We start from the raw sequence: 6,000 nt of genomic DNA, 5'->3' as shown, positions 1-6,000 counted from the left end.
TCACACACACTCGAATTATAGCACTTTTCAGTGGTCTCCTGTTAAGGAGAACTGCCCTGTGAATTAGTCTTTTGTTTCTTTTTCTTATTATCCTACTTCTTGTTTCGGTCGTTTGCTTAGAGGTAGCCGTTTCAGAATTGCCCTTAATTTGTGGCTTACTAGGTTTGGCCTCAAAATTATCTCTATCCATCATTGCATACGTTTCTTTGATAATTTTAGGTAATTTTCACTCCTGCTATCCCAAAGCCAAATCCCGTAGTAGCAGGTGTATAGCCAATGCTGCTGATTCCCACTAAATATTAGTCAACATAATGGCCAACACTAAGGCAAACTTGCCCATTAGTTTCAACCCCAAATCCGTACTTATTTTGAATCTGTTTAAGCATCTCAGGCAAAACAGCTAATGAGGGGGTCTCATGAGACCTGGTATATACTGCAGCATAGCCTGTTTCCAATGTGGTACAGTCTTCTATTGGGGGAGCCATCCCCATTGGCAAGCATATTGGAAGAATTCTGTGTCTTTCCTGGGGTAACCATATGGGGAACACTGCTTCAAGCTGGCTTGTTTTTGTGCAATTTAGAACGGAATTTCCTCCTGTCTGGTGGGAACTTTACCCATAAGAGCATTTATTAGACTGTGGACTAATGCCTGGTGTAGCCTATTGAGGTTGTGCAGCTTGAGCAGTCCTAACAGGAATGACTGTCGTTAATCGCATGACGAACTGGGTCAGACATCTACACATTTCATCAAGACCTGTGCTGTTACATTGGCTACATTTGTATGTGGTACCGGCTAACACTTGCCATGCAGCTCCCTCATTACTAAGGTGCCTTAGTCTGACTTCTTCTGTAGTATGTGGTAGGGTGCCTTCAAACCAATGTCTGTGTTCCTGGTATGTCACTGGTATCTCTAGTGCTTTGTAAGCTGTAAAGTAGTTTGGAACCTCAACTGCAGTGTAATTGTGTAACAGTTTTGTCTGGTTGTCTGTTTCTGGGAATGCCACCCATGAACAGAATACCTCTGTCCTAAATGCTTCGTGACCCTCAACCACAAAGGTGACATCCCCACCAGCAAGTGTGAGATCATGTTGTAGCAGTTTTTGAGTAACTGCATGTCTGCAGTTTTTAGGTATGTTACGTGCCATATGAGTATATGGAATTCCGAGAGTGTACCAATATGGGGTAATTCTTTGAAAGGTTCAAGCTTGAACAACCTACAGCTAATACATAGAGTTAACTTACTCAACTGAGGAGGATTTTTTCCTTTCACCAAGGACGTCTCCTGTTAATAGGTTAGTAGGGGTCTTTGGGTATATAAAAGGAAACTACTCAAGCGATATATTAAATAAGAGCCCAAGCTAAAATGTTGGCTGCGCCATGTCGTACAGCTTGTGCCCCTTCTGTAAATCTGTGCTTTGTTGCACAACATAAACGTCAAAATTGTGTGCCAGACTGATTCCATGCACACCCTGAGGATATGTTGTCCTGTATCCCTGCTCGCCCACAGTGCACCATCTGGACCACTAACCTTACAGAGTAATAAATGTGTGTGCAACCTCAGAACAAAACAATACAGATCCCCCAAGGAAATCATGGTAACAGATCTAGAACCTTTCCTTTGGACTCTCATTAATACCCAAAGAAATACACAAGAAATACTAAGCAAATGGTTTCAATATTTATTAAAGCATGGTGATTCTTGAGTAAAATATGTGTGCTGCGATAATCAGTAGAATGAAACAAATTAGCGTAATTTGTGTTATACGAATAGTGAAAAAGATTAACGTTTCCATTATAGTGCTAAGACAGTGAATATATGTGGGCATATAAGTACTTTGGGTAGTGTAGTCTTACATATTGCTCCCTAACCTAGCCTTGCCTAGTGTGGGTGATTTGCCAAATCCCTGCCCGGGTGGTCTTACTCCCCATTACCTACGGGTAAGTGTCATCAGTCTTGGTGTAGAGCTAGAAATCCCTCATGTTAGTATGCAGGAATCAGCTGAGCTGGAATTACAGCGTGTAGTGAACACACAGTGTCAGCTGAGTGCTCCTCCCCCTAAACAAAGATGTGATTCTGTTATATAATAAGCAGCACCCATGTGGTTATGTCACAATCCCTGTTTGGCTGCAATTCTTTATTCTAGTGCAATAGTGTCGTCGCCTACCGGTCAATAACGACGATCTTTGCACAACTAACTATATCCCTTGTACTTAATGCTCAAGGTGTTGTGCAAGTGTGCATATGAAGTAGAAATGTAAGCAATGCCAATTCAAATAATGTTATCCAGCATTGTCAGGCATGCAAATGTAAGTCGAAAGTCATTGTGTATAAAGAGAAGGCAATTTAAGAAACATGAACATGTAAATGGTGGTGTTTCTTCCCGGGCCTATCCTGACCACGTGACACTGCCACCTTCATCTTTTAGCGACATTGTTAAAGCCACAAATATTTATTGCGGCAATGCACAACTTAGGCATTTGGTTCATCATAATAAATCATCGACCTGGAAACCAAAAAGGTTATGTCCGTTATCTGCACTTTCTGCACCGCTCTCTCCCACCTTTCCAGCCTTTCCCCTAAAGGGCAAAGAAGACCAGACCATCCTCGAAAATTAGAATCTCCACATGTGTTGCTCTCCCCTCCCCCCGTAACACCCTTAAGTGACTCATCCCACCAGCCAATTCCTATCCCAAGGTCCCTATGTTCCTAACCCCCTTCCTATCCCCCAACACCCTTATTCCCCGCCCCCACCCCTGTCCACACCCACCATTCTAGCAACTTTTGACTTGAAAAAAGGAGAGATCAAAGAGACAAAAAAGAAACAGGGGAAAGAGAGACCACCCAAAAAACGTAAACTCTCCATGTGTGCAGAAACCTGTTGTCTAAGACCACAATCTGACTAACAGGGAAGAGCCATAGCCACTCCACCTACAGTACCAATATTCAGCAAAATCTACCACCAAGCCAGGTAATAAACCCCCTTAACACCCAGAAGATAGTTTGACTGAAATTCTTGGACCATGATTTCAGACATGAAAGTTTCTGTTTTGCCCCTAAATGTAATCTTCAGGTGGGCAAGGTGTTGGATGGTCAGTAGGAAGGGTGAGGGAGTCACTGTTTTTCAGGTGCAGTCCCTTTGGGGCTGCGCCTTTTCCTCTGCCTCTACTATTGTTGCCTCTATATCCTCCCCTATAGTAACATTGGTTTGGTGGTTGCTGTTGTTGCTGCTTTGGGTAGGAAATAGAGCCCTCAGGAGTGGTGGCGTTGGCCCTGCCACAATATGGTGTGCGTCAAAAGAAGGAGCAGAGGGGAGCTGGTGTCTGTAAAACACCCATGAATTTGGCTGTCTCTGTGTTCTTTTTGATGTTCTCCAACACCTCATCAACTCATCAACTTGCCATCCAAAAAGGTGTGCTCTATCAATAGGCAAGTTGAGGAGATGTTGTTGAAGCTCCTGTTTAAATCCCAACACATGCAACCACATGTGTCTGCGGAGAAGGACACTAGTATTGACTGCATGGGCAGCTGTGTCTGCTGCATCTAAAGCACATCAGATGTTGGCTTTAAAAATAATGTTTCAAACAACTACGGTCCATGTTTTCTATATTGCTCAGAAGGATGCTAAACCAGATCTTCCATTTTGTCACAGTGGGAGCGGATGTACCAAGAGAGCAGGCCCACTCAACTGGTATTTCAACAATGCAAGACAGATCACCTATGAACACTCTCGTATATACATTGATTATGTAGAGGTGGACATAGAAAGCAAAGGACACAAAGCCTATTAATCAAAAATACAAAATAACAGATCTTGTCCTTGGAGTAGGTTGTTCCAACAGTAGTGTCTTTAATGTTCAAGAGAAACCAGCCGACACGTGTTTCGTCGCACAGGGGATAGTTTCCTGCGACTCCTCAGTGCTCGAAATACAAAGAGTGTTGTTGCGTAAGTCGCTCTGTTGGTGATAATTCCGACCCGACAGGGCCCAGGACTTGAAGGTAGGCAATGGAAGTCATTCCGGAATTCTCAATCTTCCAGGATCCGAAGATGATGGAGAAAGGGTATCGGACAGGTGTCAAAGACACTCCAGAAAGAGGTATGGCAATTCCGGGATGTATAATATAAGATCACTGTTGTTCACACAGCCGTATTGAAAGATGACGATGAAGATAAGGAACAAATTCTAGTTAGAAAGTCTAGGAACAGCAGACGGGTGCATCTGGAACCGGTTCCTCGTACCGTGATCGGGTAATGTTTCAACAATGTGTGGCTGACCGGGCGATGTAGCTTCCCAGCCATATCAAATTTCTTGCTCTCCTGGTATGGAGAGGGGCATCACGTGCACCCTGTGAATTAGCATGCTTGCACTGAGCCTGGTGTACCACCAGAGAGTCCAGTGAAAGCTGACCCGTTATATTTTAGGGTATTTATCACACCGGAGCTAACACTGCGGCTTTGCATGTTCATGTTTGGAAATATCATAAGGTGACGCAACTGGGGGATAGCTTCTCTAGTAATGCCCTGCTGAATATCACCGACCCCCACGGGCCAATGGAGTAGGGCAGAAACATGTTGGCACTTGGAGCTTAGGTCATAGGACCACAACATCCTGATTGGCCCTCTCCTTTTCTCTTTTTATTATCCCTGTTCACCCCACCAATAAAGGGATGAACTAGGGAGTTGTATCTTAATGCTAAAAATCCCCCTAAGAACAGTATGACAACCTGTTTTCTAAGTGCTCCCTGGAATACGGTCAAGCCCACCCTGACCTTTAGGAGTCAGGGTGAATCCAATGATGAAGCATGCCACTATTAGAGTGTGTGAGGGTTATACATAAAAAAGAGTCTCTCTCTTCTTTCCGCTTTATTCAGAACAGCATATTTCTAGAATGCAATAACCCTCTCAGAAATAAAACAAATCTTTGAAGAGAAAAGGACCTATTTGAAATCCACTAGTGAGCCCACAGACCTAATTAAAAATAAGCTTAAAACAGCATTCAGTTTCAACTTTATGCCTTTGTCCTGGCACAAATTGTTTCACCTTAAGTAACCAAAACTGCATGCCAATGAAGTGACCTCATGGGGGAATCCTACCTCAATGGGTTTCACTCATAATTGCTGACTAACCTCACTGGCTAGGAAGAGTATTATTATATAGATCTCAATGTAAGATTTGGGTCATTTTGGGATCAAACACTATTCCGCTCAGCCACCAGCCATTTTTAATATATTCTAACAATAGGCTCCATTGCTAATGAAGCCAGTTCTTTATATGTTAAGCCTGTAATATTAGTTCTATTATAACCCATATTTCACTGAGCTCAGAAACGTGTGTTCCAATGAAGCCACTTCTTTATATGTTGAGCCTGTTATACTAAATCTATTATAACACATATTTCACTGAGCTCAGAAACGTTTGTTTTAGATATGTACGCCTCAGTACATTCAGAAATTACCAATTATGATTTCATGATTTTATACATTCATATATGCCAAGTAATTTAATCAAAATAGCTTGCAGGGATTCCCTAATAAAAGACAGGGATGCCTCTCAGTTGATATGTGCCTCAATATAACAATGCTGGCAGTTTTGGGTTTTGCTAACTGTGCTCTTCACCATTTATCAAGCACATATACTCTAAATTTGGCAGCACTGAACATGAGATTTCTATACCAATGTCATACCATTGTTTTACTTTCCGTAAAGAAATACATAAGGACTGTACACAGACTACTATGTCACCAGAGATTTAAATAAATGGGTAATACCCTTCAAGTTTTTTAGCTGGTGAAACCACAGGATCTTACGATCCATCCCTCCCTAAAACATGTAAGGTGGTAATTGTGGTTCATTCAGAGCATGGAAGTAATCTCTGCTTACTTTCCTATCAACAAATTCGCGATCTCTGCGAAGATCCTTAAAATCTTTCTCCACAGGAGACCTTTTCCTTAGCAGACCTCTACCTTCCTGATAATGCTAACTGTCCTTTTACATGTGTTAT

This window comes from Lissotriton helveticus, chromosome 9 (assembly GCF_964261635.1).
Source record: "Lissotriton helveticus chromosome 9, aLisHel1.1, whole genome shotgun sequence".
In the NCBI taxonomy this organism is placed as follows: Eukaryota; Metazoa; Chordata; class Amphibia; order Caudata; family Salamandridae; genus Lissotriton; species Lissotriton helveticus.
This window is presented reverse-complemented; position numbering follows the sequence as displayed.